The following is a 26,910-nucleotide window of genomic DNA, read 5'->3' as shown; positions in this document are numbered from 1 at the left end:
CCGATATTTCCTCCTCTGATGAGTCTGATGGGTCTTCTCTGGCTGCTGTTGAGCTTCAGGGCAAGTACATTTCCAGGGATCTCTTGCCTGACGTCCTTTCCCATGTGCGGGTTAACATGGGGTTTCCTGATGATTCTGCGCCCAGCACCTCTCAGGATTTGCTCTTACCGCAATTTAGGAAGCCTATTGCCTCTTCTCTGCCGGTGCATCCTTTTGTGTCTGATGTCCTCCTGAAGGAGTGGAAGGACCCGGATCATATTGCCATGCCCAGGTTTATGTCCAAGCTTTATCCATTGCAGGATATGGCGGACTCGTTGCCTGAGTCTATTCCTGTGGACTCTGATGTGGCCAGTCTTGTGGGTCACCCTTCCATGGCGGATGATAACATTCTGAAGGACGGTGTGGACAAAAAGGTGGTTTCGGCCCTGAAAAAGTCTTATGCCGCCTCTCACCTGGCTATTCGTTATGGGATTTATGGGGCATATGTTGCCCAGTCTTTGCTGTCCGATTTCAAGTCCCTGTTTTCTACGATGCAGGAGGGTGGCAGTTGTCCGGAGTTGCTGGATTCCATGGAGCGCCAGGCGGAATTCCTGTCGGACATCGCCTTTGATTCTGTGAGGGCTTCTGCGATGTCCTGTGGTTCCTCTATTGCTGCTCGTTGGAACCTATTGCTACGGGATTGGAAGACAGACGCGGCCCAGCGTTCCATGGCTTTACGGCTGCCTTTCACTGGTGCCCGTCTGTTTGGTGACTCGCTGGAGGTGAAGCTGCACAAGGTCTTTAAGGAACGCAAGCATTCTTTGTCTTTTCGTGACCTTCCGCCGCGCGGGGGTTCCTCCTTCTCGGGTGCCAGAACTTTCCGCCAGCCTTCCAGGTTTTAGCAGTCCTCCTTCAGAATTCAGCGTGGCACTGGCAGGTCTTTTCCCCGGAAGTTTCTAAAGAAGTCCCAGAGGGGTGCCATGTCTGGCCTGCAGCATTCCTGACTATGCCATCAAAGGGGACGTTCTTGGTGGTGGTCCACCTGTGGTTGGTGGGAGACTTTGCAGGTTCCTTCTGGCTTGGCGCTTGACAACCTCCGACAGATGGGTGCTGGATGTCTTAGCTCGGGGCTACCGGATCGAGTACTTGTCCCCCTCCTCCGGGGTGGTGGTGACCCCTTCTCCTTGGGATGCCTCCCACCGTCTGGCCTTGTTGGAGGGGGTTTGTCTTTTGGTCGGCAAGCTTGCGGTTTTCCCTGTTCAGGAAAAGGAGCTGGGGATGGGCATCTAGTCCATCATCTTTGTGGTGCCGAAGATCACGGGGGGTTTCCGGGTGGTCATCAACCTTCGGGGTCTGAACTTGTTCATGAAGAAGATCCAGTTCAAGATGGAGACTCTCCAGAAAGTTATTCCGCTGATCCAGTCCGGATGGGTGTTCTCCACTCTGGATCTCCAGGATGTGTATCTGCACGTCCCTGTGAGGGATCAGCGTTTCCTGCGCTTCTGCCTGGAGGGTCAGCACTGGCAGTTCTGCATCTTTCCTTTTGGTCTTCGGTTCACCCCCAGGGTGTTCACCAAGGTGGTGGCTCCCTTGGTGGTGCATCTCCATCTCCTGGGGGTGTCGATGTTCCCATATCTGGATGATTGGATGGTTCAGGCTCCTTCCCTGGAGGTCATGTCTCGCCACCTTCTCTTGGCCATGACTACGCTCAGGGACCACGGGTTCTTGATCAACTTGCCGAATTGCCACCAGGAGCCTGCCACCAGGAGGACCTTCATCGAAGCCGTGTTCGATTCTGTGTTGGGCAAGGTGTTCCTGCCGGACGCCCGGATTCGGCGCCTTCAGTCGTTGCTGAGGAAGTTGTTGTCACAAGCCTCGGCTCCCCTCCTGCAGTGGCTGGAAGTTCAGGGCCACATGACTGCGTCTGTTTTCATCGTGCCCTGGGCCAGGGTTCATCTGCGCCCTCTGCTGTGGCATGTGCAGAGGTGGGTTCCCTTTCCTGTCCTGGATTATGCTGTTCCTGTGCCTGTGTCTCTGGACATTGTGTCTTCTCTCCAGTGGTGGCTGGATTCTTTCCACCTTTCCAAGGGAATGTGTTTCCGTCTGCCTCCTCCTCTGGTTGTGACCACGGATGCCAGCACTTCAGGCTGGGGTGCGACTCTGGACCATTGGGTAGTGCAGGCTCGTTGGCTCCCGTCGGAGTCACTCAGGCCGTCCAACTGGAGGGAATTGTCTGCAGTGGAGAGGGCGCTTCGCTTTTTCCATCTTCATCTGAGGGGTTGCCATGTCCTGGTGAGATCGGACAACACGGTGGCTGTGGCCTATATCAATCACCAGGGGGGGTCCCGCAGTTCATCCCTGAATCTGGTGGCTTGTTCCATTTCAGATTGGGCGGAGCAACATCTTCTGGCCCTGTCTGCTCAGCACATGCAGGGTGTGGACAACGTGGTGGCAGATTCCTTGAGCCGGAGGTTCCCTTCGTCTCTGTCCCTGTGTCTGGCTCCCCGGACCTTTCGGCTGCTTTGCCTGAGGTTCGGGACTCCGGTTCTGGATCTGTTTGCCTCCCGATCCAATGCCCTGGTTCCCCAGTTCTGCTCCAGGTCTCCGGCGGCGGGCGCCTGGGGGGGTGGATGCCTTGTCTCTCCTGTGGCCTCCTTGGCTTCTCTATGCCTTTCCTCCCTTTCCTCTGATTCCTGCCTTTTGGCTGAAGGTTCAGCGGGAGGGGGCTTAGGTGGTGGCGGTTCTTCCACACTGGCCGAGGAGGTCCGGGTTTCCTCTGTTGCTGGGCCTGGCGGTGGGCCCTCCTTGGCTTCTGCCCCGCTACCCCTCTCCTCTGAGGTCCCCATCCCCCCTTCTTGTCCCCCTCATCTTGGCGGTCTGGAGGTTGAACGGTTGTCCCTTGGGGTCCGTGGTCTGACCGACCACATCATTTCTGTGATGCAGGCCTCTCGTAGACCGTCTACTTTGTCTTCCTATTCAAAGCACTGGTCTTCTTTTTCGGGGTGGGGTTCCTCATCTGGTCTGTCTCCTACCTCTTGCCCTGTGTCTTCTGTTCTTCAGTTTTTTCTGGATGGCTTTCAGAAGCGCTTTGCTTTGTCGACCTTGCGGGGCCAATGGGCTGCTAACCGTGCCTTCTGGGACCCGTATTCCTTTCTTCCTTCGATGGCTTGTTGGTTTCTCGCCTTTTTCAGAGTTTCTCTCTCTCTTCGCCTTCTGTTCATTCTGTGGTGCCCCCTTGGGATCTCTCTTTGGTGTTGGGTGTTTTGGAGTCTTCCCCTTGTGAACCTTTGTAATCTGTGGACCTCAAATTCCTGTCCAACAAAGTGACGTTTCTGGTGGCTTTCACTTCTGTGAGGTGGATGGGGGAGCTCACGGCCTTGCGCTGTTCACCCCCATTTTTGCGTTTTCTGGATGACGCTGTGGTGCTCTCTTTGGATCCTGGGTTTGTCCCCAAAGTCCGCTCTCGTTTTCACTCTTCTCAGGAGCTGGTTCTTCCTTCATTGTGTCCTTCTCCTTCTTCTCCTTCTGAGCTCTTGCTTCATTTCTTGGATCTGAAGCGTGCCTTGTCCATTTATTTGGCTCGATCTGAGGGGTTTCGCTCTTCTGACTCCCTCTTCGTGACCTTTGGTTTGGCTGGTAAGGGTAAGGCTGCTTCCAGGCTTACTTTGGGTCGCTGGATTAAGGCTGTCATCACTCTTGCTTATCTTGGTGCTGGTTTGCCTTGTCTGGCGGGTGTTCAGCCCGTTCCACTCGGGCTTGTTTGCCTCTTGGGCTGCTTTTCACGGTGTGTCTCTTGATGAAATCTGTTGGGCTGGGACCTGGGCCTCCGAGTCTACGTTTGTGAGGCACTACCGGTTGAATTGTGCCCTTTATGACCGGACCAATTTTGGTTGTGGGGTGTTGCAGACTGTGGGGCCCCCCCGCTCTGATTCTGTGTGTTTTATTAAACTTTCACTTGCTGCACCCCATTGTGTCTGGTCTGTGTTTTGCTGTGTTTGGGTTGCCAAAGGCCTGTTTGGGCGTTGCTTTGGTATGCCTCATGAGTGATGACTGGGTCGAGGACGAGGGACGTAGAGGTAATGCTATGATTACATCGGGTAATCCCCATTACTCTTAGTCCTACTCGTCCTCGACCCTGTCCTACTTCCCACCCTCCCTCCCTGTCCAGGCCTTTGTTGCTTGGTGTGTCAGGATGGGCTTCTGGTGGTTGGGTATGATATAGCACCTGGCAGAAGGGGGGGTGGAGCCTAAAAGCGTTTCCTGTTTTGTTTCCTGTCTGTGGAATACCTCATGAGTGATGACTGGGTCGAGGACCAGTTGGACTAAGAGTAATGGGGATTACCGGAGTAATCATAGCATTATTTTGGTACTTTAAAATCACACGTTTCCCAATATTATTACTCACATTTAGCATTTCTTTACATACTTACACTTTCTGTATCTTTTTGGTAGAGATTTCTCCTGGGTGCCTGGTCCTGTCCATGAGTGGCAGACGTCGTGGGACCTTTTCTTCTTTCTTCCATGTTTTCCCTTCTTGCCCAGGTTCACTGTTGTTGCTTTGACTCAGTTGGGTATGTCAGTGACCGGTGGAATCAGGGACCTCTCATCCTTGTATGGCGTTCCTGTGGAAACATAAGTAGTATTCTGACAGAAAGTTCTTGAAAGCTGGAAAACTACAAAACGTACTTCTAAATGGATAGGTTTTGTCTCTGTGTCAATAACCATTTCACTTTGGTTGATTATGAACTGACATCTGAGGTAACATCAACGCTGAGGAGCGCTATTGGAACATATAGCTAGGCATATATGTTATCATAATGACTTGAGATTTACAAGAGGGTATGCATTAGGGAGTTTTCATTTTGAGTGGAATGTGTTTCGCAAACTTGATCACCAGTACTATTACTAGATGGATACCTCCTGTCACTTTCAGCACAAGTAATACTTTGGAATAAACTCCCTAACCTTTTTACCGCCTTGGAACTGACATTAGTGCCTTCTTGTTCAATACATTTTGGAGAGCTTGTGACAGTCCCTTCTGCTTCTGATGTTCCTGAGGCTAAGAGGTCACTATGGTTCGTGAAGTTGAAGGATGGGAGGATAATTTTATTTTGTACCCTCATTCGATTATCTTGTGCACCCACGAATTTGAAATAGACACCACTCATACTTTCAGGATCTTCTGGATTCTACTTCCCACCACCAATAAGTAAACACTCGGCATAGTCAAGAATGCTTTTGTTTGGATGGCGAATACTGACACCTTTTCCCAAATTACTGATTTGTTTCCTCCTTACATTCGTGTCTGGATAATTTACAAAAATGGTGATAACGTGAGGATCATCTGAAAAGAACGTAGTTGATTGGAAGAATAAAATGAGTTAGATTGCTTCTTGAACAACGACAGATGCTTGTGTTCTTTGAAGATTCTGTGGATTTTGTTTCTTCTACTTATGTTTCAAGAACCAAAATACCTAAAATGGGCATACTTATGTATGCGTTCTTCAGCACTGAACTGGTGTTCAAATCATGTAGTACAGATTAAGACACGCTGCAAGAGAAGCTCCACCTGCCAGTTCAGTGACAGTCACGCAATCATAAGACAAATCCAATAAGAATGAAGATGTCTTGCCATACCCTCTAGAACGGCTGACCATTCCAGGCCCTCTTCCACTTTATTTAAATAAGTATTTAAGGTTTGGCAGCAAATACAGTATAATGTAGGCACAATACAGGAGATAATATGGAGAGCAGAATACACACATATCATAAAGTCCACCTTCCTTTCAGTTGGTTCTTTAACCACTGCTTCATCTGCCATGAGTCAACTGCCACTGTGTCAATCACTGCCTACAAGTGGATAATGGGTGCTGTAAATCTTGTAAGATTAATTTTATCGGGGTACTTCCATTCTCTTAGAATTACATCTGGTGTACATATATGTACTGGGAGGCCATGCTTGTATTTTTTCTGAAACTGGAGTAAAAGAGTAGAACAAGATGCTCCAGGCTACTCTGAATTAGGATTATCCATCTTCTGCCTAATTTATTTATTTATTTGTGTGTTTTATAAAGCGCACAGCTGCCCCAACGGGGCGTCCCGGCGCTGGTAAAACTAGGAACCGTGAGGGTGGGGAAGGAGAACATTATGTGAAGAAAAGATGGGTCTTTAGTGACTTTCAGAATGCCCCTTCAGTTTGACATGCGCGTAGAGTAACCGGGAACTTGTTCCAACACTGAGTGGCACAAACCTCGAATGTTTTCCCTCCGGTACGAGTGCGTTTGAATCTAGGGGTTTCCAGGAAAAGTAGGGAGTTAGAACGTAATGTCCTGGCCTTGACATACGGCCTCAGAGTGCTTTTCAAATGGGCCGAGCCATTGCCCTTAGACACGCGAAAAACCAGAGTCATGGCCTTAAATACACATCTCTTGGCAATCGGTAGCCATGCAGTTTTCGGAGGAGAGGGGAGATGTGATGTCTAGCTGGGATTCTCTCCACCAGCCGAGCGGCAGCATTTTGGACAGTCTGTAGTTTGTGGCAGAGGCCTGCTGTGATACCAAGATAGAGTGCGTTGGCGTAGTCAAGGTGAGATGTTATCAGTGCTTGTACCACAGTCTTACGGCAGTCTGCCGGCAGATAGTTGATAAGCCGGTTAATCGTCTTGATCTTTGCAAAACAAGATGCTGCTACTGTTTGGACCTGAGCATTAAAACTGAGCTGATTGTCCCAGCGCACTCCCAGATTTCTCACCGAGTCTTTGGGTGTGGGGGCTTGGCTCAGGTCATTTGGCCACCACAGATTGGGATCCAAAGGGGATGGTGAGTTAAAAAACAGGTTTTCCGTCTTTCCTGCATTGAGTCGGAGGGAATTGGAGTCCATCCAACTGGAGATATCTCTGAGACAGGATTTCAGCGGATCGAAGGCAGATGCGGAGGGGGTATCAAAGGTGAAGAGTAACTGAATGTCGTCAGCATAGGAGGTGGATTTAATCCCAGTTCGCGCAATCAGTTTAGCCAGGGGGTGAAATAATCATTGAACAAAAGCGGGCTCAGGGATGAGCCCTGAGGAACTCCCCATTTGAGTGGTCTAGCGGAGGAGGTATATGGAGAGGTATATACCTGCTGTGTGCGGTCACATAGGTAAGAAGAGAGCCACTTCAGAGCCGTTCCACCAATGCCTAGGTCCCCCAGCCTTCTCAGCAGGATCTTATGAGAGACGGTGTCAAATGCTGCTGAAAGATCCAGCAGCACTAACACCGCCCTCGACCCCCGGTCCAGCGACCATCTCACCGAGTCAGCCATTTCAACAAGGGCTGACTCCGTGCTGTGGCCTGACCGAAAGCCGTGCTGAGAGTCATGTAGGAGCCCATTGGACTCGATGTAATTCGCCAGCTGGGAGTGTACCAGTTTTTCGAGGATCTTAGCTGGGGCAGGCTGGAGAGAAATAGGTCTGTAGTTACTGGGGTTGTCAGGGTCCAAATTGGGTTTTTTGAGAATGGGGTTAAGAGAGGCGTGTTTCCATTTGGCGGGAAAGCAGCCCACCCTCAGGGATTCGTTAAAGATGTGGTTCAAGTAGGGATTGAGCAAGGGAGCCAGTTTCTTATATTGTTTTGCTGGCCAGTGATCATTAGGCGAACCAGACTTACATTTGAGTAGTTCTGCCATGGAGTCGGCTTCGGAAATGACTGCAAATTCTGTCAGAGTGGGCGACTGTAGCATGTGAGAAATGGATTCCTCTGTCGGATCATCTCTGATGGAGATAGGGAAGGAGGAGTAGATGGTCTCTATTTTTTCCTCAAAGAATTGTGAGAGTTTATCGCACAAAGACTGGGAGGCAGGCTGGATCCGAGTCAGCGCGTTGGGGTCCGTGAAGGATCTGACTATGCTGAAAATCTCCCTGGCGCCGTTATTAGCATGTTTAATTCTAGAGGCCAGAAAGACCCTTTTGTGCTCCTCGATCATTCTGCGATATTCTTTGAGGGCTGTCTTATAGATGGTTTTACTATCCAGGGAATAGTTCTGCCTCCAGAGGCGTTCGAGAGATTTGCATGCGGCCTTTTTCTGACGGAGCTCATTGGAATACCAAGGTGCAGATGGTGTAGCCCTGTAGGTTTTAATAGGTTTAAGTGGAGCCAGAGCCTCTAGGGCTTGACTAATCCAGGCATCCAGGTGGTCAATACCAGTGTCTGGGCCAGACGACGGCATGGGTTGGGAATTTTTTAAGTGTTCCTGGAGCGTTTCAGGGGTGATACAGCTCCAGTTTCTGCCTGATGCTTTAGGGGGGATAGTGGGTCTAGTGGAACAGAAAATACCTATCTCAAAAGGGATGAGGAAATGATCCGACCAAATGACCGGAATGGGGGAGGCTGCCCGAATACTGGGCAGGTTGGAACAGATCAAGCCTAGAGTGTGTCCTTCTTTGTGCGTGGGTAAAGCAATTTTTTGCACTAGATTGCAAGCCGCCAGTGTGGAGATAAAATGTTGGCTGTGCGAGCAGGATTCCTCATTTGCGTGGAGATTGAAGTACCCTAAAGCAGTGAAATTGGCGTAGCGTGTGCTAAGCTGGATAATATAGTCTGCCAGGGCCGGCAGATGGGAAGTGTTGGAGTGGGGGGGGCGGTAGACAAGTATTCCCGAGCAGGAGGTAGACGGGGAGGTTTGCACATTGAAGGGTAGACCTTCTATACAGTCAAGTGGGTCATAAAGAGGGAAGGTAGCCGTCCATTTGGATTTATGGATTAATGCAACGCCACCTCCCTGTTTACCATTGGGCCTATTGGCGCAGACAATGCTATAACCCTCCGGAAGGGCGAGGGTGATGATGGGGTTCGTGGTATCATTTAACCAAGTTTCTGTTAAGAAAAGCAGATCCCAGTTGTTGTCTCGAAGGGACTGCCAGATGTCAATGGCATGTTTACTCAATGATCTGCAGTTAATCAATGCAGCTCTGAGGGTGAAAGAGGGGCAGGCTCCATGAGTGGCGGTGGAGTTCAGAACGCGACCCGGACTGTATGTATGATCGAGGGGAGGAAGGGAAGATTGTCAGACTTCGCATACAAAGGCAGAGCTCCGAGCATATGGGGTAGGCCAGAGGCAGATCAGACATGGGGGAGGTCTCAGGGACATCAACTCAGTCCGAGTGTATATTATGGTGATATCATTAGTGATTCGGGCAGGGGGACCGGCCCCGGCCGCGTCGTGATCGCGGACGAGCGCAGACGAGCTTGCCTTAAGCGCGCCTTCGGCGCGCCCGCTGCGCTCGTCCGCTGCGCTTCTGGCACAAGCACATGTTTATAGGGCTGGAATGGTGGCAGGGGGTGTGGCCTAAAAGGGGGCGTGTCCCTCTGCTCGGCACGGGGAATGGCGGCCGACGAGGCTCCAAGGGTTCACCCTCTCCAGCGCTAAACTCCGCTGAGAGGGGATGCCTGCATGCAGTAATCAGCGCCAGAGGGCAGAGTAAGTGATTTTAAAAAGTAGTACAAACAGGTTAAAATTCAGTGCAAAATAACAATTTTCCTACTCCCGGCTGAGCCTCAGGAGGGTCCAAGTTTTAACTGGGGCGCTTGTCAGATCAGCGCGCTTTGTACGAGTGGCCGGGGGCGTGGCTTGAAAAGGGGGCGTGGCCTAAAAGGGGGCGTGTCCCTCGGCTCGGCGCGGGGAATGGCGGCCGACGAGGCTCCAATGGTTCACCCTCTCCAGCGCTAAACTCCGCTGAGAGGGGATGCCTGCACGCGGTAATCAGCGCCAGAGGGCAGAGTAAGTGATTTTAAAAAGTAGTACAAACAGGTTAAAATTCTGTGCAAAATAACAATTTTCCTACTCCCGGCTGAGCCTCAGGAGGGTCCAAGTTTTAACTGGGGCGCTTGTCAGATCAGCGCGCTTTGTACGAGTGGCCGGGGGCGTGGCTTGAAAAGGGGGTGTGGCCTTAAAGGGGGCGTGTCCATCTGCTCGGCGCGGGGAATGGCGGTCGACGAGGCTCCAAGGGTTCACCCTCTCCAGCGCTAAACTCCGCTGAGAGGAGATGCCTGCACGCGGTAATCAGCGCCAGAGGGCAGAGTAAGTGATTTTAAAAAGTAGTACAAACAGGCTAAAATTCAGTGCAAAATAACAATTTTCCTTCTCCCGGCTGAGCCTCAGGAGGGTCCAAGTTTTAACTGGGGCGCTTGTCAGATCAGCGCGCTTTGTACGAGTTTGCTTGAAGAGACTCCTTTCCAATATATTTCCCTTATTGCTCAGAGGAACCAATCCCAGCTTCATACTTGCCAGATTCAACAGTTGTATTTGTTCCTGAACTGGAAGAAATAGGCATATGAGCAGATCCTTTGATGGAGTGAGGCGTAGAGTCAAGGTCTCAGTGATAATTGTTTTTAGCTTTTCTTTAGGCAAATCCATTGAGTTCTCACTCTCGTGACGCTTGTGGGGAGGAGAAGGGGCAAGAAAAAGACAAGCACTTTTCCTGTCTGTCTACCCATATTTACTGGAATCTCTGTACAGAACTGCTACAAGCACATCACGGTGCTACGCAAACAAATGATGGATGGAATGCTGAATAAATCATACATTCTCCCCCAGTCAAGAGATCTGGGTTAAATCCATCATTCTTTTGCTCACCATGCCACCCCAGTTTAGACCCAGCCGTATGCAAATCAGTCTTGATCCTGTGCCTCATGGGAACAGTCCAGACTGAACTGCCAAGCCAAGTCCTCCCTGGACCGTAAACCAGCATCCTGTGTCTGATTTCTGGGTCTTACCCTTAATCAGCCAGGCTAGCTTGAATACAATGGCACAGTGAGCAAGGGACTTACGTCTGGGCATATCCATCCTACTTAGGGTGAAAAGTGCTACTCAAACAAATGATGACTGGAATGCTCAATAAATCATATATTCTCCCCCAGTCATAAGATTTGGGTTAAATCGATCGGTCTTTTGCTCACCATGCCACCCAAGATTAGCTGAAAGCCCAAAACCGGTCTTAGGATGCTTGTTTCCAGTCCAGGGCGGACCTGCCCTGGCAGTTTGGGCTGGACTGTTCCCATTGGGCACAGGGTCAAGACTGATTTGCATATGGCTGGGTCCAAACTGGAATGGTATGGTGAGCAAAACAACGATGGATTAAGCCCCAGATCTCTGTACCGGGGTGAATGTATGACATTGTTCAGCATTCTGTCCATCAATTGTTCTTTAAGCATAACACAAGCAACGCTCACATAAGCCGAATAAAGAGGAAGTGCATGAGGGAAAATTAAAGTCGGCATATGCGCACTACTGCTCGCTACACTGTTTTCTAGTCACAGCAACTAGACTGATAAGTTTTCGATTCTTACCAACTAAAGAATCTGAGACAGGAGACTTCTGTTAACCTTACGCAGGAATTAGCACTCCAGTACACATTGAGTTCAGTACACATGCTCCTTTGTCCAGGATCAATTCCATGACTCCATTGCTGCTGCTCTAACGTGGCATTTCCATGTGCTCCCAAGCTCCGAAGGGGAATACCATTGGTAATAATATAAGCTGAAAACCAAGATGAGACCTTTACAATCCAGGCATCTAACAGGTGGATGCTGGGAGTGTCTGCCTCTTATGACACCCTGTCTGTGGGCACTATGTTTTGCTTCCCTCTGGAATCATCATCCATGCATCTAATTGGGAGGTGAGACCACCTCGTTTTGTTCTTATGCTAAGAAAGTGTAACATAGAGTTAACAGCCTTGTTGCACGTAGCACTTTCAGTTTCACCCACCTGTGAGTCTTAGGCCTATAACTGAGCACTGGGTAATTAATAGATGTTATTGCCCACAGGTTCAGGCAATAATGCTTATATAACAATAATAATAATAATAATAAGAAGAAGAAGAAGAAGAAGAAGAAGAAGAAAAACAACAATCAGTACTGTGATGGTATTAATGGTGTTATTTATCTCACCAGCAGAGTTACGTATTTTATTATCATCCGCAGTGACAGAATTGGTATTAATGACAGTGGTTTCTGTTATGGTACGATTTATTATTACAGCAGCTTCTTGAGTCTTCGTGAGAAGAAAAAGAGCAACAATATTCCTCGAGAAGCATTGTTTTAATTATAAGACGTTGTCAATGTGTGCAGCATTATGATTGACAGCAATGAACAATCTGTTCCTAGAAAATTAGAATGTGATGAAAAATGTATTTTGGATCCTTACTCTGTTCTTTATGCAGCGTTAAACTGAACTTTTTAAACTTCAGGAATCGTTTGACTTAAATATAGTTGATTTTAAAAATATTATTAACTTGTTTTTAGTGTAAAGAGCAAGAGGTCAAATAACACGGAGGCCCATATTCATTTTTAATGCAGCTGTGTACAGTCTTTTGTATTTCTCTTTCCCAAGGCAATATTTTTTTCTGTACGTTTTGGCTACTGATAGTCTACAGGTGGCTGACAAACAGAATAAAAACTTAGCCCCGGACTGCCAGAATAATTATTTTGCCATTTGATTAATTCACAATCATGTCATTAGTTGTCATAGCGTTTCCAATTTTTGTTTTCTTTTGATTTTAGATATGTGTAATCCTTGATTAAGTAACATCCGTTGAGCGTGCCTTCCAATGCTAGAAAATCGACTATATTAATCTAGAAGGCTGAATTATTGTTATTATCTAAAAATTGTTAATGCATAGTCGAAGGTTAAATTGCTGTTTGTTTTCTAATGTTAGATTCTGCACTTTAAAAATCCATCAACAGCACTTCTATTTACTGTTTATGATGTCATGCCCTATTAACTCCATCTGTGTAGGCACATTTAAACAAGAATGTTCATAAAAGCACAGAATTTATGTAAGCAATGCTTTGTAACCTAATTCGTTTCTAATGGCAGTTCACATGAAGAAATCTTTCCGAAGTACAAATTTATAAAAGTACCAGTGCACACATCATGCAATGATGCACATAACAAGATTTTGCTGAGGCCAAAACACACCAAAAGAAATGAAAATATGAGGTGGACTCAAGCTTATTGTTACTTGTGAACAACGCAAACATTTTGTACAGATACCTTTCACAAGTGTATATTCTAAAATGATCTAAAATAATTTTACCTGTGCCAAGCTACCAAGGATGAGCAAGGGATTCCTTATATAAGTCTGCTTACCTATGTGGAAGTAGATGATTGTGACTTTCTTTGAGCATAAGCATGCCTCCCAACTCAGATATCTCTGTACTGTAGTTCAGCTGGTTTTTGCTGCAGCCCTTTTGTGCCAGCATACAGAAAAAGCGTTTTATGTATTCTATTTTCTTGGAGAAAACTCCATTTTTTGGTGATTCCTGGATATGAAACCTTACTTTGGGACGGAGTCGGCTCTGTTGGCGGTCCTGGAGGAAACAAGGGGCATCTTGGATCGGGGAGGATCGGTGGCAGTCATCCTCCTTGATCTGAGTGCCGCTTTTGATACTGTAAATCATACAATCTTGTTACAGCGCCTCCGGGAGATTGGGATTCAAGGAGGAGCGCTGGAGTGGATTTGTTCCTTCCTATCCGGTCGAAAATTCCAGGTCTTTGAGGGAGCGACTATCTCTACAAGCAGGCCCTTGGACTGTGGAGTCCCACAGGGCTCCTCACTAAGCCCGACATTGTTTAACGTCTACATGAGACCGCTGGCTGGGGTCGTTCGTCCGTATGGTATTAAGATCGTGACCTACGCGGACGATACCCAGCTGGTGGTCTCTGTCACGCGGGCTGGAGACCCTGTGGGCACAGTGGACCTGGTGGGATGCCTGAGCGAGGTCAGTAGATGGATGACCCTGTCTTGTCTCAAACTTAATGGGGACAAGACAGAGGTCATGGTGTTATGGGCGGCGGTCGCGGTTTGAATAGGTCCGAAGGCGGGGAGTCGCATCGGATAAAATGGACCGAGCGTGAAGGTTTTCCCCCCACCGCCAGCCCATGAGGCCCCATTGAGGACTTATAAATACTTTTTTGTCTCCCCTTCGGGGTGAGACTGTTGGAAGACTTACCCAATATAGGAAGTCTACACTAATCAGGTTGTATTAGTTTTTTATATTTGCTTTTCCTTCTCTACACCTTAGTTTTGGACACCTTAGCGAGTGCCCATTAAGGTATATGATAGAGTTCTTTGGTCCTGACGAATGCTGAGCCGATCCTTGGCTCTTAAGCAGAAACATGTTGACCATCTTTGTTTTTTTGTCACTCCAGTAAGGACTTGTTGGTTCAAACTAACGCAACCAATCACTAGTCCTTTAATTTGCACTGTTTTTACTAGAGTTAGAGCTACCCTCTTAATAAAATTATTGTGTGATGAGTAGCCCACGCTCTTTTTAAAGCACTTCTTTATCACTACTTTGCTTTTCCAACCTTTTTGGACCCAATGAAGACAACTGGTTACCGACCTTCACAGGCGGTACCTGAGGGTTCTTTTTCTTCACTGAGCACATGCACCTTATTTCTTTACTAAATTTCTGTTTCTCTAGACGGAGGTAATTTCCTTCCTGTCTATTAACACCAATTGGTTTTAAGTCTTGTTCTTTGTTATTTAACTTACTTTGACACTCTTCTGTTGATTGTTATACATGATGTTGGGACATCTAGCTCCATCTACAATGGATCAGATCTGGCCAGCGTGCCTAGGCACTCCCCCAGTCCCAAGGGATGCCATCAAGAGCCTGGGTGTCTGGTTGGACAAGTCCCTGACGTTTGACCATCAGCCCGTTGTATTATCTGCCACCTGTTTTGGCCTCATTAGAATGTTGAAGAAGATCCTTCCGTTGTTACCTTTTGAGGCAAGACAAATTGTGGTCCAAGGACTAATTCTCTCGAGGTTGCATTTGGAAATGCGCTCTATCTTGGGGCCCCGGATTTTACGTTAAAAAAGCTAAAAATAATTCAAAACTGTGCGGCTCGGACTTTGCTCCAAATCCCCCATAGGACCTCTGTGAAAGCTGGACTGGCGAGATTACACTGGCTTCCGGTGAAGGACAGGATCAGCTTAAAATCTCTCTGTGTTGCCCACCAATCTTTTTGGGAAACCGGTCCATTGATTAGTCGCCCTTTAATTACTCACTATTTACCCAGCAGACAGCTTAGGTCTATTAACGCTTTACTTGCCGTTGTGCCAAAGATCAAACGGTCTAGATCAGGAGGCCGTTCCTTTTCCCTTAATGCGGCCAAGTTGTGGAACAGTTTACCTTTTCACCTAAGGTCCAATTCAGACCTTACTTCTTTTAGGAAACAACTGAAAACTTTTTTGTTTAATAATTAGGCTGTTTTTCCTTTTGCATTTTAGCCCCACTGTAATCACTAGTTAGCACTCAGTGCTGGGACGCCCCCGGGCAACTATCTGCGCTTTACAAAACCCATTCTCTCTCTTATGTTTATTTTAAGGATCATCATGACATGACAGAATTTACTCCATCTATTTATTTCCTTCAAAGCAGTTCCTGCAATGTATCCTGACCTAATCTTGGGGAAGTTACTGCTCCATAGTGGTAATTGGGTTCAGATTGATCTTGATGGGCTTGGGAATCTGACAAGGGAAATTCCAGTGCAGCACAACCTGTGGCAGGGTTGAGTTTTAGCACCTCTGCTATTCAGTCAGTTTATTGCAGACCATCCCCAGACACCCTGTGCTATACACAGTTTTTCACTAAAGTTTGGAGGGAGGCACATTAGTTGCCTCATGTGTGCAGATGATCTGGTGGTGATGGATCTTTCACCCATTGGGCTGCAATGGAAACTAAATGCTTCCTGCTTCAAAAAGAAACTAACAATAAACGTTGAAAAGACAAAAACAATGTTTTTCGCCTGGAGGAAAAGGAAACTTGTGTGATTCCTTGGTAATGTAAGATTAGAGCATGTTAGAGAGCATAAAGATCTAGGGTTAACCTTTTCATATGATTTGAGGTGGGATAAACAAATGGCTACTCAGAAGCTTGCCCTGTCTGCAGTAGTGAATGAGGTGAAAAGTTGTGACCGTAACTTTGACAGGCACACCTTGGAACCACTAAGCAAGGTTATTCAGGGTAATCTAACTCATCACGCCATATATGGAGCAGAGGTGTTGGCTGTTGACAGACAAGTCATATGGGAAGGGTTAAAAGGTAATTGCCTAAAATTGCTTCTTGATCTCCCTAAAAATTCTATGATCCAAGCTGTGAGGAGGGAGTTGAGAACTGTAGCCTGGAATGTGCTGGCCGATGCTAGGGCCTTTCGCTTATATTTGTCTCTTAATGATGGGCCCCCATGGGACAAAATGTTGGAGCAAATCTTACGGGAGATAATGAAATGAGGTTTCGATGAACCAGACAAAGAGTACACTCAGAAAAAGGGCCATAGAAACCAGTTGGACAGAGGATTTGTATTTTCTCAAAACTAGGAGCTCAGCCATTCCTTTCTTAGTTTCACAGGAGGGCACAGATTTGTTCCCATAACTAAATAATATTCCAGACAGGCACTTGCGGAATTGAGTCTTGCGCTTGAGGTTGGGCATCGACCCTGGATGGCGTATCAAGGGATTAAAAACAGAGGTTGTTAAGAACAATAGCCAGTGCTCCTGTAAGAGAGGTAAGAAATATTCAGTGAGCCATTTCGTGTCGGATTGTGTATTCTTTACTGAAGCAAGGAAAAATATACCTCAGCCTGGGTTTAAACAGTATGGGATTCAAACTAGAAAAATGGGGCTAGAGCTAGTTTATAGCCTTAGATTCCGAGATGTAGCTATGGCCGTTGGTCAATAGGTGTGTAAAATCATAAAGACTCCGCTGGCATTATCTTCACCATAGGGTTTAAGATCCAGGTCTATATGGGTGTAATTATACTCAGTAAGACGATGTTAACTAAATTAGTGGATCCCCTAATAGGAAGCTTGTGAAAAGCTGCTAAGCATATTTCACTTTAGAATCCTGATTGGGGTAAAAGTACTGTTTGTTATTTTTTAAACGCACACTGCACTTTAAAATGCTATTAGGGGAATGAATTGTTTTGATATTGATCAATGTTCTACTATTTTTAGTGAAGGGTTTTTAAATATTTGTTTGTCTTTGGGCTAGAGAATGTATTGGGTTTAGGTAGGGAAAATGTTAACTTTTATATAGTTGAAATTGCATGATGTACTGTTTGAGGTTACTAAAAATTGGCTGTTTTTAGCTTTTCTCTTTCTTTTTTATAAACTAGAAAAGTGTGCAATATTTCTTTTTTTTAAAATTATTTTTATTGTTTTTTTGTTGCAGAGGTAACAGCATGCAAGGACAAAACAAATCCAAAAAAAAATCCAACAAGAATCATTACAGAGAACAGCAGTTATACAATTAAATCCAACTTTCAATAGGAGACCATAACTTCCGGCCAAGAGTCTTCTTTTTGAACCCCTTCAGTTTGTAGACTTCAATTTCCATTGTATAAACATTTAACAACTTTCCCAACCAGAACTCGAAAGTTGGTGGATCTATATCTAACCATCTGGAAGTAATACAGAGTCGGTAAATAGACATTCCGATAAACATAAAGTGTTCTTGGTCTAAGGATAGATTTCGAGAGGGAAAGTAAACGCCGAAAATGATAACAGCAGGAAGATGCGTTATTTGAGCATGCAGCACATTAGTCAGAAACTTTTCAATCTTATCTATATATACCACCAATTTGGGACAGCTATAAAACATATGTATTGAATCGGCTGAAAAAAAACCACAACGGCTACAGTTAATACCTCTTAAAGCTTTCCATTTTGCCAGCTTGGCAGGTGTATAGTAAAGATCTAAAATAGACATGTAGTATTGGCTTTTAAGAGAGCTATTAATAAGTATTTTCTTACTCATCTCAAGAGCTTTTACCAAATCTATGTCTGCAATAGAAAGCTTTCTCTGCCATTTCAAAGTTTGGTGAACGAGATCATTCTGCAGCCTATTGGTCATTAATCGATAGATTGTACCAATACGATTATTCTTCCTGCAGCTCTCTAAAATATCAATGGTCTTCATAGTATCAGTAGATAATAGTTTTTTTTTTTTCTAGGAAGCTACGAATCTGTAGATATTTAAAAAATTCGTTCCTAGATAGACCAAATGTGTTTTGAAGTTCAGAAAAGGACATGAGAATCCCACTGTGATACAGTTGCCCCAATACATAGATCTGTCGCGTGTGCCACCGGTAGATTGCAGTATCTTGGAAGATTTCAGATAGAGAATTATTATCAAACAAAGGAGTATAAAAGTTCAGTTTTGGCATTACCCGTAGGGTTTTATTCATTTGCCTCCAGACTAGAAAAGCAGCGTGAACCACCTTAAATTTTGTTTTTTTATAATAGCTGGGTTCTATAACTTTCAATAAACACTGCCGCGCTTGAGCACCTAGGAGCATTTCAAAAATAGAGGGTGCCATAGCCGGTTGTGTTATATGGTCATAAAATAGTAGAACCCGGATTGACTTCAGAGTAATAGCCCAGTAATACATCCTAAGGTTCGGAAATCCCAGCCCAGCACAGTCTGTCGGAAGAGTACACCACTTTAAAGATCTTCTAGAGCGGCGGTACCCCCACAGAAACCTGGACAGCATCCTATCTATTCTATTAAAAAGAGACATTGAGAAAAATAAAGGAATAGTGCGAAAAAAGTACAGAAATTTTGGAAAAATCATCATCTTGATGACATTAGTTCGTCCGTATAAAGACAAATGTAAATTATTGAATCTTTCTAGCGTTCTATTAGTGGCTGTAAGTAGAGGGTCCATATTTAAAGCGACAATATCATCAACTTTGGAAGATAAAGTTACACCAAGATATGTACCAGTAGTATTTATTGGGATATCAGTAGGTTTGCCCGTTTCAGAATGTATGATCTGGGTTTTTGTGATATTGAGCTTATACCCAGACACATTCCCAAATTCTCTAGCCAGATCAATAATTATTGGTAGCGCAGAAGAGACATCAGAGGTTACGATAGCCACATCGTCTGCATATGCTAGAACTTTATGGTCAGCTTCGAAAAGTCGGATTGATGGAATATTAGATTCCGAAATGAGTCTGTTCAGGTAAGGTTCTAAGTATAGGGCAAATAGGAGCGGGGAACAAGGGCAACCTTGTCTAGTCCCCCTAGTAATTGAAAAAGGTCTCGAATTATCAGTACCTAATCTAATTACACCTCTAGAATTGATGTAGAAAAGTGTGCAATATTTCTGTAACAATATATTTCTTGGAAATAAAGCCTTATGAACATTTTAACATTTGACTGCTACAGTGGTGGGCAACTCTAATTTCGGGAGCTCTTTTGGTGTTGTAGTGGAAGAGGTTATACCTTCACCACAAACGCAGTGTATGTCACATTGTCCAGCCCAGAGACACACCTGCTGGTATAACATAGGCCTCTAGCAGTTCCTCCATGTGGGGCCCGCCCAACAGCACATGCACAGCTCAAAGTCAAACTAGATAGGAATAAAGCCCTATATGCACTCCCGTTGTACTTTCTTGCACTATCCTAAATGGACAACATTTTAGAATATAGCACTCAAGTTTCTTTCTCCATGTGCTTGCTCAATTTTCCCTTCCCTCATCAGTATATTCAAAGAGAGGCTGGAGGCAGTGTAAAGTATTTCCAGAGAGGATTGACCAATCTTTGCAGTTACCTGCGTTTCTAAGCTTCTGGAGACACCTCTTGGTCACCTTCTAAATATTCTTGAGAATGCTAAAATCTACTGCATTCCACAAACCGCTGAAAAAAGCGAGAAACCTAATTAAGGTAAGGGATCACTCTCATCTGGACCTCACAACCCACAGCTCTTTAGAACAATCTCATGAAGCCTGTGACTTTTGTCTCCACTAAAGTATCTCCACATAAAAAAACAAAACGATCAAGTGTCAAACCAAGACTTTGAAATCACAAGTGACAAATTAACTTGCTTTTGCATACAAACGTAGACTGCCAGTATTAGACCATTAAATAACTGAAAACCATACATTTATAATGTGAAAAAACTAAACGAATTGGAAAACTTATCATTCTGAAGCTGTATTGGGCTGTGACATCAAATAACGCTACAAGAACTGATTGTTAAGAATGGGATCAGTAAGAAGGGTAACCTTCTCATCGAGATATAGTTGGCTGTGTCTAAGCATCAAATATCCACCAGGTGTTTTACAGAGAAAGAGTAGATGGTAGACTGTATAGTACATGGAATCAGTGTTTAAAGTGGTGCATGTTTGGTAACTGTTTCATGTTCTCCAACAAAAGGGTAAATGATGCAAGTTGAAAAAAGGCCAGACCAATAGGCTCAGTGAGTAAACAAGATCAAAGGAACATACTATATTGAGGACACCCCGACACTGTGGGGCATATTTACGTCTTCTGGCGCATCTCTGCAAATCAGCAGAGATGTGCCAGAACAGATGCGTCACGTAATCCCCCCTTGCGCCACCACAGATGCGTCGCATTTACAATGCGGCGCACCATGGTGCAAGGAGGGACAGATGTGTGACGCATCTTGAGGCGCATGGGCGGCGCATTGCTGGAGTCACGTCGCAAGCACGATGCAACTCCTGCAATGCACAAGGGCCTCCCATACTCAACATGGTGCCTCACTCCTTACGCCTGCTTCAAGCAGGCGTAAGGATTTGACGCAGCAGCGTCGTAAAACTGACTCAGTAAAATCTTGTAGATTTCACTGCATCAGTTTATGGGGCTTTCCTGCGAGGGAACGCCCACCCTGCGACAGAACGCCCACATGAAACCTGATGCAAGTTTCATGTGGCGCAGGGCTTTACAACGTGACGCATCTGCCTAGATGCGTCACATTGGAAACGGCGGCGTAAAAGTGTCGCAAGGGGCATGTAAATCTACCCCGGAATGTCTATCCCAGTCGCTCTCCTACCCCCTTTGCCCTGCTTGGTAGTGTACTGCATTCAACTGAGGGGTTTATTGCAGTGGTTGAGGTTCCGAGATTCTGAACCCATTCAATAAAGATCGTCGTATTGCGACGATTTTGGTAACAGCGGATCGAGAATGACGAGTATAATATGCACGAGTGTTTTCGTCATGTTCGAGTGACAAGGTCACCATGAAATGAGGGATTCCGTTCTGAACCCTTGGGTTCCATTTTGTGTACGGCAGCCATTTTGTGGTTGCCCTCACATAGGCCGATGGGACACGTAGACCTTTAGCTGACTCTTGTGTGACCTGGGCAAGCTGACTCCGTTGCCCGAGGCTAAACTTGTTGAGCCAGTTCCTTGTTCGGCAGCTGGTCAAGATAGAGATCAAAGAGCAGGACATTGCTGAGTTTATGGTGCATTCATACGCCCTTCTATCTTGCCTCTAATCTGTTTCTGTTCCTTCTTTTATGGCTTATTTATGGTTTGGGTTGAGGTCTCTTATTATTGGTTTCTGTCCGACCTGTCCGAGCAAGAATGTTGGACCTTCCTATGTAATTGATGGTGGGCTGGACAATGAAATGTGGGTTTGTCACGCAATGCTTTTTGTCGTGTACACATGGGATTGGTTGACCGTAAATAAGGAATGTTTGCCTGAAGCACAATATTTGGTATAAAAAGGGATGACTAGCTTTGTAAAGTTGAGCAGTCTCCTACGAATATACGTCACTGTACTTCGTGGACCTCTGTTTCTGGCTGCAGCCAATACATTTGTTCTTTGAAGTCACCAAGAAGTATCCCGTGTCTCTGTATGCCGAGACAGGTGAAACCGGAGACTTCGGGCGTTTCCCTTGGCGCCGCGGGGTTCTAAAACCCGGTTCTTCACTTGGCGCCCAACGTTGGGCAACTTCAGCGGTACCGGTCTAAGCCTGAAGATCGTGAGGAGCTTCGTATGAAAATTCTGGAGGAAGGCCAGCCACTTCCTCGACCCCTGTATGTCGTCGTGGTCCAAAAGTCTTTGTTGCGAGGTTCCCCGCTTTCCGACGGCTACGAAGGACTGCTGCCCTGACTGTCGCCCTGTCTTGAGCCCTTAGTTGATTTGTAGAGCGAAACGATAGACGGGTCTTCTGGTGACGTCATCGATACCACAGTTAAGTATGAGTGGAGCGTCTCCCAGTCCTTAGTTTTTGGGTATCCCCTTGGGATCTTTGATTTGGGACTTGCAAGCACCAAAGCCGAGGGATTCGTGTATTCACGAGACTATCGTATTCGATATTCCCTTGAAGTTTGAAGCTAGACTAGTGAGCGAAGATGCCTGGTCTTAGCAGACTTGGAAAGATATTTTGTTGTGGTCGAAATAGGGATCCCCGATTGGAAGATTCGTGTCCGGTTCCTCCAATTGGAACTCCAACATATGAGCTCTATGTGAAACATGGCGTGGGTCCTATCACGTATAATGAAGTGTCGATCCGCTACACTAGGAAGGATAGTGTCCCAAAGTGGCCCCAATATGGCGGTTACGACACCAAGATTTTAGATAATCTAGAGGTTAAACTCTTCAAGAAGAAAGCCCGGCCGGCGATGTTTGACTCTTTCCGCCTATGGCGAAAGGAAGCCAAACAGAAGGAAATTAAATTAGCGAAGAGAAATAAAAGAGAGAAAGGTATTTCGATAATGCAGGCTGCTATACAGTTTAAAGATAACGAAGAAGAACAAGTGAGTGAGCAGTTGCACAGGCAACGTAAAATGGCGATTGATAAGTGTTATCCAGCTTTGCCGCTTCTTCAGCAAGATGCGGCAAAGGAACTTGAGAAATATCCTTTAATGTCACATTTGTTGAATTCGCCACCCCCTTATATGCAGAGTGCTACAGCACCTCCGCAACCTCTGGTTGCGTTGCCTCCGGTTATTCCACAGCCGCCAGCTCTTCTTCAGTTGGCTTCTACTTCTTTGGCGCAGCCTCCTCAAGGGCCGCCGACTTTGCTATCTGCTTCGTCTCTAATTCCTACGACTGTGTCTCCTGTATTGTCTACTTTGTCTGATATTCCTTCTGATACTGCCTCTGCGTCTGCTTTGTCTCATCCTGTTTTTCCTCCTGTTCTTTTTCGACTTCTCCTTCTGTTCGACAGAGAATGACTGATACTGTTACTAGTCTTTTATCTCCTTTCATTGGGTCATTGAGTATGACCCCTGTTTCAGCGCGTAAACAGTTGCGTAGTCAACTGCCTGATTCTAGAGAGCGGGAAGTATTGGATCATTTGGCGCATAAATGGGTTACTCGTCCTTTGAGATACGATGTAGAGTCTGTTATGGATGTCTTCCGTCATTGGGAAGCACCGAAGCAGAGATATGTTTTCGATAAGATGTGTACTTTCCTTCGTGAAGAATGGGAAGATGGTGATTTGGGACAGACTCCGTCGGAGTTGTTCCGTATACAGTCTGAGTTTGCGAAAGGAACGATTGTGGGTTCCGACGTTGAGAAAGTAGTTGCGACGTTGTTGTCTTTTAGGAGTGAGTCTCCTTCTCAGCCGTTGTTTGAGCCTGATCCTTCTGTTAGGAGAAAGGTGCGACAATATCCAATGAGAGAGGTTCCTCCGGTATGGAAGGAAGCAGTTCAGGCTGATTTAGGCCGTAATATTTTAGCTGCACCGGCACATTTTCAGCGTGTTTGGGTACATGTTCCATGGAAGCGAGCTGAAGTTTTGGCTCTTAAACAGACCTTACCTGACCCCATAAAAATCCTGCAGGGTACTATAAGGAATTATCACAGACTGCAGACTCATGTGTTATGAATTTAGCTGATATAGACATGTTGTTTGGAAATGTTGCTCCACAGCCCTTATGGGGATTGATTCGGCATACGGATCATGCGCAAGAGTTGGGTGATACATGGGATAATATTAGTGCTGCAGATGGCCGACAAGTTGGTGGTGCTAAACCTGAGCCTTTAGTCGCAGAACTTCCTGGTAAGATTGTTACTTATATGAAGACTTTAATGCCTGCTATGCGAGTAAATTGGGATAAATTGTCTGCGTGTAAGCAGAAGAAAGATGAAGGCGTGTCTGATTTCTTCACCAGGTTTGAAGAGACATTTATCGACCATAGTGGTCAAGACATGAGTACCGAAGGTGGTCAACGGTTGTTTGTTGACAAGTTTGTGCATAATTTGCTTCCCGAGTTGTGTAAGAAGTTGAAGGATTCAGAGAGTTCTTGGGCTGTTTCCTCATCAGCACAGATACTGGCTACTGCACAGTATTACGAAAATAGAGATAAGGACGAGAAGGATAGAGCAGACAAGAAGACTAAAGAGTTGAAAATGAAGGTTCTTTTACAGCAGGCGTATCCTCCTCGTAGTGGTCAGCGTGATTATCAGCAGCCTCAGCAGTTTCAGAGAAACTCTCAAAGGTTTGAGTCTTCTCAACCGCGTTTTCCTGTAGGCCCTAATCAGTGTGCATATTGTAAGGAAGAGGGTCAGTTCAAGAGTAGTTGTCCAGTTTTGTTACAGCGCGCGACTGGTGTTTCTGGTGTGAGAGGTCGAGGTGTTCAGCAAGCTCCTAGAGGTAGGGGACGTGGTGTGTTCCCCCAGAATGCGCGTTCCTTTCCTCCACAAAATACGATGAATTGTTTTGATCAGCAGAATGGTGCGCCTGGTAGGACGACTCAGTACTATGCTGACGACTACTATGTCGAAGGTGAGACTGTGGACGGTAATGATTGCTAGGACAGCCATAGACAAGGAGAGGGAGTTGTTTCAGTTCCAGTAGATCAGAGTGGACCTTATGTTGAGGTGATTACATCAGGTGTGTCAGAGCCTTTTCTGTTGGATACTGGTGCTGCAAAGAGTTCTATTATGCACTCTAAACTCCCTGGCGCACCTTTGTCTGGCTTAACGAATGTTTCAGTAGGTTTTTCTGGCGCCCCGGTTAGGAACCCGATTTCTAGTCCTTTGTCTCTGTCTGTTGGACCTTGTGAATTGGAAGCACCCCTTATTTTGACGACAGGTTGTGGTGAGAATTTGTTGGGATTGGATCTGTTGAAAAGATTGTATGCGATGCTACAGTGTTCTCCTTCGGGAGTACAACTTACATTAGGTAAGAGAGTGATCTCTCTGATGTATTTGTCGAGAGACCGACTCCCAGCCGAATTGTCTTCTCTTCCTGTTACTCTTTGGGCTACTGGTCCTAATGATGTGGGTCTTTTGGAGATTCCGCCATATGTTGTGACGCTGAAAGTGAATGTTCGAATGCCACGTATTCCACAGTACAGGATTTTTAGTGATGGTGAAAGAGCGTTGCTAGCGATCATTTATGACCTGATTGAGAAAGATGTTATTAAAGAAACGAGAGGTAATGTGTGCAATAGTCTGGTTCTGCCTGTTCTGAAACGTACTGATTCTTCGCAACCGCCTGTGTATAGGTTTGTGATTGATCTTCGAGAGGTGAACAAGATTGTAGTCCCGCAATTTCCTGTTGTTCCGGATATTACTGCCTTACTGACTATGATTCCGGCTTCGGCTGCCTGGTTTTCGGTGATTGATTTGAAGAATGCTTTCTCCAGCATCCCGATTGCCGAGGGGAGTAGAGATATTTTCGGCTTCTCTTTAGGAGGTCGAAGCTTCCGGTTCAAGCACGCTCCTCAAGGCTACTGTGAGAGTCCGTCAATCTATAGTCAGGCTTTGAAAACACAGCTTGATACGATTGTTTTACCTGATGGTGCTGCTCTTGTTCAGTACGTCGACGATTTGTTAGTAGCCACCGATACTGAGGAGGTTTGTAAAGAAGCTACTTTGTCGTTGTTGCATCATTTGTCTGACTTCCATCATAAAGTGTCTCTTTCAAAGTTGCAATATTGTCGACAAGAAGTGACCTACTTAGGTCATCTCTTATCGAAGGAGGGAAGAAGATTGACCCCAGAATGAATCCAAGCGATTGCGAAAATGAGTGTGCCAACCACACAGAGAGACGTGCGTGCTTTCTTGGGTATTACGTCATACTGTAGACAGTGGATCCCAAATTTTTCGCTTCTTGCGAAACCTTTGATAGCTCTTACTGTTAAAGATACTCCGAATCCTATTCCTTGGAGTGACGAATGTCAGAAGAGTTTTTCTGAATTACGCGATGCACTGTGTTCGGCTCCTGTGTTGGGTACTCCCGACTGCAGTAAGCTTTTCACACTCTATGTCCATGAGAGAGAGGGATGTGCATTGTCGGTTTTGACACAGCAGTACGGCGACAAACAGCGTCCATGTGCGTATTTCTCGTCGACTTTGGATCCGGTAGCTAGAGCGTTGCCGAGTTGTTTGAGAGCTACAGCGGCAGCGGCTGTTTCTATTCGACAGTCTGCTGGTTTGGTGATGGATAATACGTTGATTGTGATGGTCCCACATGCAGTGGATACCTTGTTAAACAGAACCAAGACACAGCACTTAACTAGTGCTCGATTGTCAGGTTATGAGTTGACACTCTTAGCGAGTCATGTGCATATAAAGAGATGCAATACGTTGAATCCAGCTACGTTGTTGCCGACTTCAGTGGGGACAGATGTTTTTGAGCAGCATGATTGCTTTTTGAGGATAGAGGAGGAAACGAAAGGGAGAATAGACCTTAGGGACACTCCTCTTGCGGAATGTGATGGTACTTTATGGGTGGATGGTTCGTGCTTCAAGCTTCCGAATGGTGATACGACTGCGGCATATGCTGTTACGACTTTGCATACGATTGTTGAACCTGCACGTATCCCACATAATTCAGCTCAAGCAGCAGAGTTGATTGCATTAACGAGAGCGTGTGTGTTGTCAAAAGGGAAGCGAGTGACTGTGTACACCGATAGCCAGTATGCGTTTGGTGTGGCTCAAAGCTTTGGTCGCTTGTGGAAGGAACGTGGGTTCCTCACGTCACATGGGACAAAGATACAGCATGGTCAGTTTGTGAATGAGCTTCTCGAGTCACTTACCTTGCCGTTGCAAGTTGCGATTGTGAAGTGCAGTGCACATAAGAAGGTTAGTGATGATGTTGGTCGTGGTAATGCATTTGCAGACGAAGTTGCGAAAGAAACGGCAAGAGATGTGATGAGTCGAATGTATGTTGCGGGTCC

This window comes from Lissotriton helveticus, chromosome 8 (assembly GCF_964261635.1).
Source record: "Lissotriton helveticus chromosome 8, aLisHel1.1, whole genome shotgun sequence".
Lineage (NCBI taxonomy): Eukaryota > Metazoa > Chordata > Amphibia > Caudata > Salamandridae > Lissotriton > Lissotriton helveticus.
This window is presented reverse-complemented; position numbering follows the sequence as displayed.